Genomic DNA, 15,881 nt, shown 5'->3' on the forward strand with positions numbered 1-15,881 from the left:
ACTTCAACTATTGCAGCAAAATTCAACATAATTTCGGAATATAAACAGTTTATGCTCACCCCCTTGAAAAATTTCAAAATACTTTTACCTTGATGTCAGAGCGTGTAGTGGTCGAATGGCTTCGTCACACTTGACTTTTAAAATCTTTTAAGAAAAATTTATTTTGCAGAGTCTATGACAAACATGGATTTCATACCTCAATATCACACGAATTGTTGTCATTTTTCCCCATGAATTGATTGCATATATGTGTTTGTATCCCAATTTTGAGTATTTATGAAGTTTTGATTGCTTGGTATATTTTTTGAGTATTTTCAGGGCAAATCAAGAGTTGATTGGAGAATTGTGAGAGCATAGGATTGAAGTACGTCTCGAGAGGAATCCATGAGCGTGAACGGCGCCCGAATCGGAGCTCGGACGAGGGAGAACGGGGCCGACAAAGTCAGCCGCGCACAGAGACCGCGGCCGCGGTCACACGTCGTGGGGAGGGTATCGCCCGCGGTCACCACCCGCGGCCGCGGGGTGGGACCGCGGGCTAAGTGCTCAAGTCCAGGGATGTACCGCGGTCACCACCCGCGGCCGCGGGCTGGGACCGCGGGTCCCCCCCACGGTCACCACCCGCGGCCGCGGGGTGGGACCGCGGGTCCCCTGAGTTTTGCCCACGTTTGAGCACCACGGGCGCGGGCCATGACCGCGGGAAAAGAGCGGAGTCGCGTTTTTCAGCCCTTAAACCCCATTTTCCCCCTTTTTCTCTCATTATTCTTCCTCTCCATCACTCATCTTCCCCAACACTCCACACACAAAAACCCTAGCCTCCTTTAACACACCCATCTACCATTGAAGACCATTGAAGAGAAGAGAAGGAAGAAGAAGCTCATAAATAGGATTTGTCATTTCTTACTCTCTCTTTCATTATGTACACCTTTAACTTTGATTTATTGTGTTTGAACATGTTAGGCTAAATTTCTCTTTGATTTGGGGATTAGGCTAGATGATTATTGTAATGGATTGATTATTTATGCTCAATATAAATCTTGTTTGTTCATTTGCACATTATCTTTTCAAACCCTTGATTTATTTCTTGTATAGATTGTTGGCCACATTCTATGCATTTCTAATTTGCACTTTGAATCGGGAGAGGATAATTGCAATAGATAAGGTGTTTGAAACATATCAATTCGATAACCGGGAGGTTGAGAGTTGGGTGAGAGTATGTCGATCTTTGTGTGCTTTTGGGAGTTATAGGTTAGAAGTTGACCGGGGACGGCAACTATGACCCGTAATCTACCGTTTTAGTCGTCCGGGAGGGGGCTAAAACCAGTTGGGAGATCACTCTAGATAATTAGGTTCGTCAAGATTAGTATTGAGTTATAATTGAAGTCTTTTTCTTAATCATCGATGCCTAGTCCCTAAATCGCCTTAATCATCTTATTTATCCACTTTGCTTATTTGATTTTTATTTGTCTTTGCACTTGTTAAGTATTTAGTTAGATAATCAAACCAATCACTCAATCGTTTAGTCTAAATAGTCGAGTAAAATGAATTAGGATAATCACTAGATTGAACTACTAATCCTTGTGGGATACGACCTTGCTTCCATATATTACAACTACCCGTATACTTGCGGCGTGGTGAAAATAATAGCGAACAAGTTTTTGGCGCCGCTGCCGGGGATTAGTTTAGTTTCTTTGCTTGTGATATTTTGGTTCATTGTGCTTAACTACTTTAGACATTTTACTTGCTTTAATTTTTGTTTTCTATTTTAAGATTGTGTTTTGACTTCTTGTTCTTGTTGGTTGATAGGTAGTGTATGAACACAAGATCTAAGGGTGCACCTCTTATACCTATAAACCTTGAGGTTGAAGCTTTTTGTCGACACAACAAAGCAAGAACAAGAAGAGATAGAGAGTTGGAGGAAGCTATGGCGGAAAATCACGACTTAATCCGTCAACTTCAAATGCAATTAGAAGCCATGCAAGGGAAAATCAATGAGCAAGAAGCTCTAAGAAATACACCTCCACCACCACCTATTAGCAATATGTTCCAACCCATTGTCCAACAAGGAGGAGTGAATGCCCCGAGAATCAACGCCACAAATTTTGAGCTCAAGCCGGCCCTCATAAATATGGTACAACAAAACCAATTTGCCGGTCTTTCCCAAGATGACCCGAATGGACATCTTGGAAACTTCTTGGAGATATGCGGCACCATCAAGATGAATGGAGTCCCGGAGGATGCCATTCGACTTCGACTCTTCCCCTTTTCGCTAAGGGGCATGGCCAAGACATGGTACCAATCTTTAGAGGGTGGTTCTATCACTACATGGGAGAACATGGCTCAAAAGTTTCTCAACAAGTTCTACCCTCCGGGTAGAACCATGAAGATGAAGAAGGACATAGTCCAATTTCACCAATTTGATGGAGAATCCTTCTACGAAGCTTGGGAGAGATTCAAAGAGATGCTAAGGAAGTGCCCTAACCATGGTTTAGATCAAAACACAATCATTTGTGTATTCTACACCGGGTGTAGTGGTGAGATGCAAAGAGACATGAATGCATCGGCCAATGGAGCATTGTTGGAGAAAAGCCACGCGGAGGCTGCTCACATCATAGAGAACTTGGCCACCAATTGCCATCAATTCCCAACGGAGAGGATCATCTTGAAGAAGGTGGCGGCTACAACAAGCTCGGATCCGATAGCTCTTTTGACGGCTCAATTGACCGCCATGAATAGCAAGATTGATGCTATATCAATGTCAAGGGTAGAGCCCGTGGTTGAAGAACAAACTAGCTTCGAGGATGTGAACTACATCAACAACAACAACCGAGGCTATGCGAACTTCCGGCCCCAACAACAAGGTGGCTACCAAGGGCAAGGGCAATACACTCAAGGATTCCAACCTAACCGCCACCCTAACCTCTCCTATAGCAATCCAAACAATTTCTTGCAACCACCGCCCGGATTTGCGGTGAGCCATGGCATGATCAAGGAAGAGAAGAAGCTCAACCTTGAAGAAATATTGATGAAGTTCATGACCACGACTCAAGCTCACATGACAAGAACGGATGAGAAGTTAGAGGCTCAAGCCAAGCAATTGAAAATGCTTGAGATACAAGTGGGACAAATTGCCGAGTCTATAAACAATCAACACCAACAAGGGCAATTCCCAAGCAACACAATCGTGAATCCCAAGGAGCATTGCAAGGCCATTGCTCTAAGGAGTGGGACAACATATGAAGAGCCCAAGATGCCCGACGAAGAAGATAGAAGTGGTGTTGTGGTTGAAGTTGGAGATGGCAACCCTTCAAAGGAACAAGGAGATAGAGGAAAGAAGAAGGAGGTGTACGTGGCTCCACCACCTTATTGCCCACCAATCCCTTTTCCTCAAAGACATCAAAAGAAGAATGTGGAGAATGAATTCTCCAAGTTTCTTGAGATTTTTCGAAAGGTGCACATCAACATTCCACTTGTTGAAGCTTTGAAACAAATGCCCTCCTATGCAAAGTTCCTAAAGGAGGTCATATCAAACAAGAGGAAGATGGGAGAGAATGAGACGGTCAATCTAACCGAAGAATGTAGTGCCGTTCTCCAAAGAAAAATCCCCACCAAGATCAAGGACCCCGGGAGCTTCACAATCCCTTGTGATATTGGGAATGATCGCTTTGGGAAAGCTTTGTGTGATTTGGGAGCAAGTATAAATTTGATGCCGCTCTCAATCTTCAATAAGCTAGAGATTGGCACCATCAAGCCAACAACAATTGCCCTTCAAATGGCGGATCGTTCCGTTTCTTATCCAAAGGGGATAGTAGAAGATGTCCTCGTGAAAGTCAACAATTTCATATTCCCGGTGGACTTTGTTGTTTTGGACATGGTGGAAGACAAAGATGTACCTTTAATTCTTGGGCGCCCCTTCTTGGCAACGGGGAGAGCCCTCATTGATGTTGCTAAGGGCGAACTCACCCTTAGAGTGAATGATGAGAGTTTCACATTTTCAATCCACAAGGCTCTCAAGTACAAGGAGGAAGAAGAAAAGAGGGTTGATGAATGCAAGATGATGCAAGTGATAGAGTCTTGCATCAACATGGAGGAGTACCACATCTACAACAATCCAATGGACACTTGCCTCCTAAACCCTCTATTCTCTTTTGTTGATAATGATGAGTTTAATGCTTCTAACTTATTTATTGAGGCTAATGAAATGAACTTTGTGCAGAAAATTTCACAAGGAGAGGCATGTTTCTTGGACTTGAGAAATGGAGAGCCGAAAGATGAAGGAGTGGAGAAGAAGACTCCCAGCTTGGAGTTAAAACCTCTCCCCGAACACTTGAAATACGCCTTCCTTGGTGAGGATGAGGCGTATCCGGTAATTGTATCATCCTACCTTTCTCCTCATGAGCTTGATCAATTGCTAAATGTTTTGAGGAAGTATAGGTCCGCTATAGGATGGTCAATTTCCGATTTAAAAGGGATTAGCCCATCCATTTGCATGCATAGGATTTTGATGGAAGATGATTTTAAACCTAGGAGGCAAGGTCAAAGACGGTTAAACCCTATTATGCAAGAAGTAGTAAGAAAAGAAGTTCTCAAATTGCTAGATGCGGGAATTATTTTTGCTATTTCGGATAGTGAGTGGGTTAGTCCCACTCAAGTTGTTGCTAAAAAGGGGGGAATAACCGTCATAAAAGATGAGCATAATGAGCTAATTGCAACTAGGTTAGTAAATGGATGGAGGATGTGTATTGACTATAGGATGTTGAGCACAGCTACTCGAAAAGATCACTTTCCTCTTCCTTTTATTGACCAAATGCTTGATAGGTTGGCGGGGTATGAATTTTATTGTTTTCTTGATGGGTACTCCGGGTATAATCAAATCATGATTGCCCCGGAGGACCAAGAAAAGACCGCTTTCACTTGTCCTTATGGCATTTTTGCTTATAGACGCATTCCATTTGGTCTTTGCAATGCCCCCGCTACTTTTCAACGATGCATGATGGCCATTTTCCATGATTTAATTGAAAATGTAATGGAAGTTTTTATGGATGACTTTTCTATCTTTGGCAATTCTTTTGATCATTGTCTCCATAATCTATCTATTGTGTTGCAAAGGTGTGAGGAAACTAACCTTGTATTGAATTGGGAAAAATGTCATTTTATGGTTAGGGATGGAATTGTGCTTGGACACAAGGTCTCCAAAGCCGGATTGGAGGTGGATCGAGCAAAGATAGTGGCCATTGAGAAGCTTCCACCACCATCCAATGAGAAAGCCGTGAGAAGCTTCCTTGGACATGCCGGGTTTTATCGAAGATTCATCCAAGATTTCTCAAAGATCACCAAACCCTTATGTCACCTTCTTGAAAAAGATGCAAAGTTCAACTTTGATGAAGATTGTTTGGTGGCCTTTGAGAAACTCAAAAAGGCTTTAGTGAGTGCTCCCATCTTAATCACACCGGATTGGTCACAACCGTTTGAGCTCATGTGTGACGCAAGCGACATCGCCGTCGGGGCCGTGTTGGGGCAAAAGAAAGACAAGCTATTTAGAGTCATCTACTACGCTAGTAGGACTCTAGATAAGGCTCAATCAAACTACACCGTCACTGAAAAGGAACTTTTGGCGGTTGTGTATGCCTTCGACAAATTCCGCTCCTACCTCATTGGCACAAAATCTATTGTTCACACCGACCATGCGGCCATCCGATATTTATTTGAGAAGAAAGATGCCAAGCCGAGGTTGATAAGGTGGATCCTCCTCCTTCAAGAGTTTAATATTGAAATCCGAGATAGGAGAGGATGTGAAAATGTTGTGGCGGATCACCTTTCAAGACTTGAGAATCCCGTGGAAGGGGAAAATGCCGATGTGCCCATCAATGAGAATTTTCCCGATGAGCAAATCTTGCAAGTCAAGACCCACACCCCATGGTATGCAGACTACGTCAACTATCTTGCATCTGGCATTCATCCACCACCCGAGTTGAATCGTTACCAAAGAAAAAAATTCTTTCATGATGTGAAATTCTTCTTATGGGATGAGCCGTTCTTGTATCGACGATGTGCCGACACCATCATCCGGCGGTGTGTACCCGAAGAGGAATGGGGAGCTATTATGAGGGAGTGTCATTCTTCCCCTAGTGGAGGGCACTTTGGCACCAACCGAACCGCTTTTAAGGTGCTTCAAAGTGGCTTCTATTGGCCAACTATTTTCAAGGATTGCCACTCATTTATTTTGAGTTGTGATCAATGCCAAAGAATGGGAGGAATATCAAAGAAGCACGAGATGCCCCTTAACAATGTGATTGAAGTTGAGCTCTTTGACGTATGGGGCATAGACTTTATGGGCCCATTCCCAATGTCTTTCGGCTTCCAATACATTTTGTTGGCCGTGGAGTATGTTTCAAGATGGGTGGAAGCAATTCCTACTCAAACCAATGACTCCAAAGTGGTGATCAAATTCCTTCAAAAGAATATTTTGACAAGGCATGGAATTCCAAGGGCCTTGATAAGCGATGGAGGATCCCACTTTTGCAACAAGTGGATGGAAGGACTTCTCAAAAAGTACGGGGTGAAGCATAGAGTGACAACGGCTTATCATCCCCAAGCCAATGGTCAAACCGAGTTGGCAAACCGGGAGATTAAACAAGTGCTAGAGAAGACGGTGAATGGGAGCCGGAAGGATTGGTCTCTCTTGCTTGATGACGCACTTTAGGCATATCGAACGGCGTACAAGACACCGCTTGGCATGTCACCATACCAACTTGTATACGGGAAGTCATGTCATCTCCCCGTAGAGTTAGAGCACAGGGCATATTGGGCGGTCAAGAAGCTCAATTTTGATTTCAAGAAGGCCGGCCAAGCTAGAGTCTTTCAACTCAATGAGTTGGATGAATTTCGAAGTGAGGCATTTGCAAGCTCAAGTCTCTACAAAGAGAGGACCAAGAGGTTTCATGATAGGATGATCCACAAACGGGAATTTGCACCCGGGGATGAGGTCCTTCTCTTCAATTCCCGCCTTTCACTCTTTCCGGGAAAGCTCAAGTCCAAATGGTCGGGCCCATTCCTCATCAACAAGGTCTCCCCCAATGGAGCTATTGAATTGAAGGGCAACGATGGACACACTTTTGTGGTGAATGGCCAACGCATTAAGGCATACTTTCGAGCCGAGCCACGAGAGAAAGTGTCCGTCATCATTCTCGCCGAACCAAAGACATGACACCATCATGAAGACGTCGAGCTCACGACGTTAAACTAAGCGCTAGTTGGGAGGCACCCCAACAAGGTATCTTTAATTTTTGCAAGTTCAATAAACACACATATACATAGGTATTATATATTCATCTATGTATATATTTTTATATGTGTGTGATTTCTTTTGTTTGTGAGTTTAATTCCCTTTATCTTAAAAAAAAAAAAAAAAAAAAAAAAAAACGCATAAAAATTGAATTTTTCAGAGGTGAGGACTCCCAGGGAGCCCGCGGTCACCACCCGCGGCCGCGGGGTGGGACCGCGGGCGAAACGCGCTGATCCAGGGATGTCCCGCGGTCACCACCCGCGGCCGCGGGCGGGACCGCGGGCCTCCTGGCCCCGCGTTGACCTGCTTTGACTCGGGTTTTTTAACCCTTTTTCACCATTTTTCCTCACTTTTCACTCTCATTTCACACCACCCACGAAATTACACACTCTTCCTCTCTACTTTCACCTCCAAATCCAACTACAAGGTATGTTTTACTTGCTTTCATTCCTTCATTTTTACATTCTAAGCATGATTTAGAAGATTTTTACCGATTATTTTGTGATATTTTGCATTCTACATGTTTATATGCAATTAGGGCTCAAAATTAGGATTTTTCCTACATTGTGCTACATTGTTGAATTGATGCATTTAATTGCTTCTATACATGTCTAGGATGATGGGTCTTTCATTTAATTGCAATTTAATCGGTGAATTTATGCTTAATTGACATTATTGCTTAAGAATTTGCTTGTGTTGGGTGTAGATAAATGTCTAAGTTTGGGGGGGGAGATTTTGGTGATTGTGGGCTTAATATTGATGCTATGTGTTGTTGTGAGATGCATTGTGATAGTGTGATTAATTTATGTGCTTTTAGAATAAGAATTCGCCCGTTTCCCGGGCTAATTTGCTTAGTTAAGTTGTTTTCTAGTATCTTGTTGTTGTCGTTTGTTGTGTAGGCACATTTTGCTATGGCACCACGTGTAACAAAGGGCAAAGGAAAGGGGAAGGCCAGTATCTCCCGTGCCGATGAAGTGACTATCACTCGGCACACTCCTCAATTCTATGGGATTCGACTTCCTACTCCGGACTCCCGCGAACGTTGGGAGCAACTTTGTGCCATTCCTCACCGGCAATGCCGGTATATTTGCTCGGAAACTATCGAGGCCATGGGAATAGCCGAAGACATTTGGTCTCTGGCGGATAGAGGCGGATGGCGGCGAGTAATCACTGGGGGATGGTTAGCATACCGAGGGCTCACTCTTGAGTTCCTCTCCACATTCCAGCTCATCAAGTCCAACGGAGCTCCATCAAGAATCTCTTTCCAACTCGGGAATGAGCCCCGAGAGCTAACTATTGATGAGTTGGACGAGATTTTGGGTTGCCCCCAAGGAGGAGCATACGCCGGTGGGTTAGAGTTCAATCCCACCCGTATGTGGGAACGATGTCACTTTCGAGGCGTGGAGGAGATTGCAGGCTATGACTCCCGGCGATCAAAGGCGGCGTCATTGCGCAACCCGGTTATCCGCCTTACCCAACGGGCCTTCGGGTTCACTTTCCTTGGTCGGGAGAATGTGGGCTTTTGTCGGTCGAATGAGCTCTTACTCATTCAAGGCGCCCTCACCAACATCTCCTTATCTCTTGGGTGTCTTTTGGTCGACCAATTCGAATCTCAAGCTCACACAAGAGGGGGCAAAATATGCATTGGAGGCATGATCACCCCTATAGCGACACATCTTGGGGTGGCTATTCAAGAAGACCCCATCTCCCGTGACATCCTCCTCGACCAACGTTGCCTAGTGCAACAACACTTTCTCGCCTCCGGGAGACGGCTTTTGTGGATCCTCAAGGGCGACAACGGCAATGTGTACTTCCCATTGCCCAATCCGGCCCTTACCACCATCATGGGCCCCGGGGAGGCCGCTAACCTAGGCATGCGTCAGCCCGCCCACTTTGCCGCCACCATTGCTCACCTCCAAGACGCACATGCACAACAACACGCCCCCGAGGGCGAGGAGGAAGAGCAAGCATATGAACCAGGTGGTGAGATACCTCAACCACCCCCGGCGTATCCAGGAGGGGGTGTCGGATTTGAGGATAGGATGATGGGCCGCTTTGACTCCTTCCAAGCCGCAAACATGGCCCGCTTTGATGCAATCCAAGAAGAGCAAAGAAGGCAATATGAAGCCTTTATGCAATACCAAGAGGATGAGCGGCGCCGCTATGAAGAGCACATGCGCCACTTCCATGCCTTCCATGGCCCCTTCCCGCCACCGTAGTCGTGCCCGTACCATTGTGAGTCCGAGCCAACTTATCCTTCTCTTTTCCTCCATCCTTATTTCCACTTTGTGTGAAATAAGTTTGGGGGGAGGGGGAAGATGGATTAGTTGTCTCGTTTATCTTGTGTTTTTGCATGTTGTGTTTTTGTTATGTTTTGAATAATTGAAAGACTTTTTGATGTTTTGATTTTTGTTGGGATAATTGTAACAAATTTTGTGAGGATGATTTGTTTGTTATTGGGCTTATGATATGATTGTGTTTTTGAAAAGAAATTGTTATGTATCACTTGTTGATTTTGCATGAAGAGTTTGAACTTGTGATGATGAGCTAAATGTTGCACCTCCAAGAACTTGAAAAAGAAAGGAGCTTGTGAGAATTGAGCCTTTGATTGTCATACATTTACAATCTCATTTTGTTCTTGAGTGTAAATCATTTGAGCATGTGTGTTGATCTCTAGAACTTGCCATGAGTCCTCTCTTGAAAATAAAAGTAGATGTGTTGTTAATATTGAAGTGATTTAAGGCCATCTTTGTTAGCCACTTAACTCAAATTGTGTCCAAATTCTCATATGATCCTAGTTTACCCCTTTTGTGCCTTGTAGCCTTTCTTTGAATAACCAATAATAAAGGGGTAGAACCTAGAGTGTTGGTGGTTGCTTTGATGAAGAAAAGTTTGGGAAATGATTGAAAGTGCTTATCAAGCTTTGATTAAGTGAAAATCACTAGTCCCCTATGAGCTCAAAATGAAAAAGAAATGAAAATGAATGTGAATAAAAGAGCATAAAGGGGAGTGATTTGCCTTTTGAATCATGGCCATGATAGATATCTCTAAGGATGAAATGCAGGGATTGTGGTTTATGTTTGATAAGAGAAATAGTGAAGTCGATTTGTTCATTATGATTATTTGATCGTGGGATGAGTCACTTTGCCTAAAAACTACTCACCTTACCAAAGAACCCTCATTACAACCCAAGGAAAGCCCTTTTTGATCTTTATTTATAACACATTGAAGTATAAAGAGTTAGGATAAATGGCAAGCTTATGGTAGATTGCATGCATTGTTTCAAGTTGAGTGCAAACACGTCCATTCTAAACACTTGAGAGTTGAGTGCACCATTGAAACATCCACCTTGTGAGGATTCAAGCTTGGAGGTTATAATGTTGAACTTACTATCACTTGTGACTTCTTGAAATGCATATCTACTTGTGATACACTAGTGAAATATTTTGAAAAAATTGAAGCCCTTGAAATGACATCAATTCATGCTTACATGTTTGTTTACTTTTATTTCTTTCTTTTTGTCGTTTGGGGACAAACAACGCTTTAAGTTTGGAGGGTTGACAAACATGGATTTCATACCTCAATATCACACGAATTGTTGTCATTTTTCCCCATGAATTGATTGCATATATGTGTTTGTATCCCAATTTTGAGTATTTATGAAGTTTTGATTGCTTGGTATAGTTTTTGAGTATTTTCAGGGCAAATCAAGAGTTGATTGGAGAATTGTGAGAGCATAGGATTGAAGTACGTCTCGAGAGGAATCCATGAGCGTGAACGGCGCCCGAATCGGAGCTCGGACGAGGGAGAACGGGGCCGACAAAGTCAGCCGCGCACAGAGACCGCGGCCGCGGTCACACGTCGTGGGGAGGGTATCGCCCGCGGTCACCACCCGCGGCCGCGGGGTGGGACCGCGGGCTAAGTGCTCAAGTCCAGGGATGTACCGCGGTCACCACCCGCGGCCGCGGGCTGGGACCGCGGGTCCCCCCCACGGTCACCACCCGCGGCCGCGGGGTGGGACCGCGGGTCCCCTGAGTTTTGCCCACGTTTGAGCACCACGGGCGCGGGCCATGACCGCGGGAAAAGAGCGGAGTCGCGTTTTTCAGCCCTTAAACCCCATTTTCCCCCTTTTTCTCTCATTATTCTTCCTCTCCATCACTCATCTTCCCCAACACTCCACACACAAAAACCCTAGCCTCCTTTAACACACCCATCTACCATTGAAGACCATTGAAGAGAAGAGAAGGAAGAAGAAGCTCATAAATAGGATTTGTCATTTCTTACTCTCTCTTTCATTATGTACACCTTTAACTTTGATTTATTGTGTTTGAACATGTTAGGCTAAATTTCTCTTTGATTTGGGGATTAGGCTAGATGATTATTGTAATGGATTGATTATTTATGCTCAATATAAATCTTGTTTGTTCATTTGCACATTATCTTTTCAAACCCTTGATTTATTTCTTGTATAGATTGTTGGCCACATTCTATGCATTTCTAATTTGCACTTTGAATCGGGAGAGGATAATTGCAATAGATAAGGTGTTTGAAACATATCAATTCGATAACCGGGAGGTTGAGAGTTGGGTGAGAGTATGTCGATCTTTGTGTGCTTTTGGGAGTTATAGGTTAGAAGTTGACCGGGGACGGCAACTATGACCCGTAATCTACCGTTTTAGTCGTCCGGGAGGGGGCTAAAACCAGTTGGGAGATCACTCTAGATAATTAGGTTCGTCAAGATTAGTATTGAGTTATAATTGAAGTCTTTTTCTTAATCATCGATGCCTAGTCCCTAAATCGCCTTAATCATCTTATTTATCCACTTTGCTTATTTGATTTTTATTTGTCTTTGCACTTGTTAAGTATTTAGTTAGATAATCAAACCAATCACTCAATCGTTTAGTCTAAATAGTCGAGTAAAATGAATTAGGATAATCACTAGATTGAACTACTAATCCTTGTGGGATACGACCTTGCTTCCATATATTACAACTACCCGTATACTTGCGGCGTGGTGAAAATAATAGCGAACAGTCTACAGGAAAGTAGACCTGCTCTGATACCATGCTGTAACACCCTAATCTAAATAAAATGTTAAATACGAATTTAAATAACTTTTGACAGCGGAAATACCATAAAACAAAGATTTTAATTTATTTGAAAATCATTTCTATCAAACATAAAAGAAGTGAATACTCGAATAAACTATTTGATATAAAACTTGAATTTAAAATACGACAAGTCACGAGAAAAATATAACAATATTAAACTTGATAAGTTAAGCAATCTCAAAAGTAGTTTGAGACTCAGAAGCTATACAAGCAAAACATTAGATAATATATTAAGTGCAACTACTACATAACACCCTTTTCAAAAAGTTTACTTGACGCGCTCATTCGATCCTCTACGCGTCTCCAACTTTAATTACCTGAAAATGTTAAATATGGAATGAGCATATAAAATACACTCAGTGTGGGAACATGAAATCATTGTCCACGTTAATAAAATGGTAACACATATGATCCAATGTAACATTCATAATTGAAAGTCGCACTGTGGCATACCAAGGATCTTTACCATCCTGGGCCAATTATGCTGGCCCCTGGCGACTATGATTTCAATCATAAGTTTAACATGTATATCGCATTGTGGCATACCAAGGATCTTTACCATCCTGGACCAATTATGCTGGCCCCTAGCGATATTTAATTTAACTCACATATGGTAAACACATAATATTAAAATGGACAACAATAAACCACAACATGTATTTAAATAAATCCCACACCTGAAACTTGAACTTTGAAACGTAACTGCGATAATTTAAAATCCACGTTCTAGTCGCGCCGCACCTAGTCAGATAAATTCAAATAATAATACATAAGGGCCTAATTAAAATAGTTTAAATATAATTAAACTTGAGAAAATTATTTATATAAGTTTTTAAAAAAATCTGAAATGGGAATAATAATTAAAAGAGTAACTATGGGTTTAAAATAAATTATGCTTAAAAGAATTAACTAAATTAGAAGCCCAATTCATTTAATAAACCTGAGCCCATTTAAAATTAAACTAACCTAAACCCAAGCCCATTCTTTCCCTTCACCCTAATTTAATCACTCCCACCACACACATATCATCTCACGCACCCTCCTCACTCCCTCTCTCTCAGTCGTTCACTCCCCTTCCCCCTTTCTCCCTCGGCCCTCTCCCTCTCGGCCTCCTGCCCCCGCCACCAGACGGCACGCCGCCGACTGAGGCCAGCGGCTCCGCCTCCTCTCTCCTTCCCTTCGACCTCTCTCTGTCTTCCCTCAGCTCTTGTCTCCCTCTCACTCTCCCTCACTTCTCTCTTCCTCCTCCCCTGCTCCTGTCCTCGCCGCACCAGCCGCAACCGCGGCCGCGCCTTCTCCGGCGACTCGAGACCATAGCGCCGCCGCCCCTGTCTCCTCCCTCGCGCCCTCAGTCCGGCGGCCATCGACAAAGGGGACGTCGATGTCGCGCCTCTCTCGCTTCACCGGCTGTCCAGCATCCGCTCACCAACAATTCCCCTCCCTTCTTCTATTTCTATTTTCTTTTTCCCATGTAAATTATAAGATTTATTCTATTTGATTTCTTATGAAAAATAGATAATAGATTTGATGATGTATATGCATGTTTTGGATTTGAAGAATGAGATTTCTCGTAAAAAAAAATCTGATTTTGGCATGAATTGGAAGAAATAATTGATGTATGAAATATGATTACATAACCTCTGCACAAAACTTAAAATTTACCACGAGTGGAAAGAACAGACAGCAAGGTCGATAGCTAGGGTTTTCAATTTGTTTTCAGAAAGTGAAATAGCTTTATAAGCTAAAATGAGGCGGTGAAGTCTAAAATTAATAGAAAGAATTTCGTATTTCACAAAATTGAGAAAAATTGAATGGCTCATGAAGAAGCTTAAACAGAAAGACTCAAAATTTGTGGCTGAAAATGATGCTGAGATTCTACAAAATTAAGAGTAATTTTTCGATCATATCATAAAATGTTATGGGCTTTCTAAACTTTCAGCCCATTAATATAAATAAGGCCCAAATCTACAAGCCTATAAAAATATTATAAGTAAGGCCCAATATTGAGAAATTATAGAAATATTCATTTATGGCCCAAGAGAATTTAATCTATATAAAAATAAAGCCCAATAACAAAGAGTTCAAGTATGTACTTGTTCATAGCCCAATCTTTTGAGCCCAAAACTTTTACATTTAAAATTATAATCTGTAATTTAAATTTATTTATCTAACTAGGGGCGCGACTATATAATTCAACATAAAATATTTCAATGACTCTATAATTTAAAATTTTAGATGCTTTATAATAACTGAAATAATTATATAATTTCAAATAATATTATGGTTTCGGGCTATTACAAAACATGTATTTTAAAAAATATATATGTGAATAGTCTATATATGTAACAATAACAATAATAATAATAATAATAATAATAATAATAATAATAATAATATTATTATTATTATTATTATGTTTCAAGTTGAAAAGAAAGTTGAATAATTTTAAAATATTAAAATTTAAACCCTAACATTATTAAATTTAATTAATATATATTTTGCGGAGTACAATGATGATCACAGGTGATATACTAGTTAGTTATTAATAACAAATAAAATAAGATTTTTCGTAAGATTAAATAAAATATTTTTCCACCTGAAAAAATACACCTTTGATGGGTTTTGAACCAGCGTCACTCAACAATATTACATGCGCTTTTTTCACTCGGCTACCAATTTGATTTTGCCTATATCTTTAAAATTTAGTACTATTATATCTGTATTTAATGGTCAATTTTTTTTTGCATAAATATAATAAAATATTTGATTTCTGTAGAGACTCCTTTAAAAGATCTTATTTTTTGTTAAATTGTCTGGAGTAAGTTACTGACTTACTGGTCCGTTCCCACTTTCTCTATTGGGACGAGCTCAGCCTCCACCTCCGTTTCCACTTCCTCTAGTGGGACGAGCTCAGCCCCAGGCCCACCCACAATGCCCGTTTCTACCAGTTGGAGCTTTTCAATCTCATCCACATCAGTTCCAGCACCCTCTCGTGGGACCACCTTCGGTGCAGGACGGACCACCTCAACTAGGTTTTGATTCAGTGCATGGCTAGAGGATGGTATTGTGTTTCGCAGTGGACCTCCGTCACACATCGTTATACCATACACGGATTATGGCCGTAGATTCCGGATGCGGTCCAACGGCAGATGCGGCGACAAGGACTGCCTAGATATGATGTGGTAATAATTCTAACTTTTAATTTTATGATATAAATTATAATTAAATTTTTCTAATGAGTTTTATTTAATTTATTAGACACAAATCACTGGCCAACTACGTCTAGATATGGACGCTTTTGGCCGAATGTGATCGGCTTTCAGAACATTGCGACTCGCTCTCGGAACAACGAGAGTTTTTGGAAGCACGAGTGGGACAAACACGGCGCGACGCCTACTCTGGATACAACCCCAGGACTATTTTCGTTTAGCTATCACGATTCGATTCGACCACTTTTACAAATTATACTAATACACATCTTTTTAGAA

The 15,881-nt window shown here is 41.9% G+C and overlaps 1 long non-coding RNA gene and 1 other non-coding gene across 2 annotated transcripts; both read right to left on the reverse strand.

Moving 5' to 3' along the window:
• Positions 1–2,380: 2,380 nt before the first annotated feature.
• LOC131002125 (small nucleolar RNA R71) lies at positions 2,381–2,487 on the reverse strand. The gene has a single exon (XR_009094200.1). It is a non-coding gene; the product is annotated as a small nucleolar RNA R71 (small nucleolar RNA).
• A 10,007-nt stretch (positions 2,488–12,494) lies between these two features.
• On the reverse strand, positions 12,495–14,131 carry LOC131000956 (uncharacterized). Its single transcript, XR_009093825.1, has 3 exons — positions 14,056–14,131; positions 13,071–13,134; positions 12,495–12,710 (listed from the first exon to the last, which is right to left on the reverse strand). It is a non-coding gene; the product is annotated as an uncharacterized LOC131000956 (long non-coding RNA).
• Positions 14,132–15,881: the final 1,750 nt, after the last annotated feature.

Source organism: Salvia miltiorrhiza, chromosome 8 (assembly GCF_028751815.1).
Source record: "Salvia miltiorrhiza cultivar Shanhuang (shh) chromosome 8, IMPLAD_Smil_shh, whole genome shotgun sequence".
Lineage (NCBI taxonomy): Eukaryota > Viridiplantae > Streptophyta > Magnoliopsida > Lamiales > Lamiaceae > Salvia > Salvia miltiorrhiza.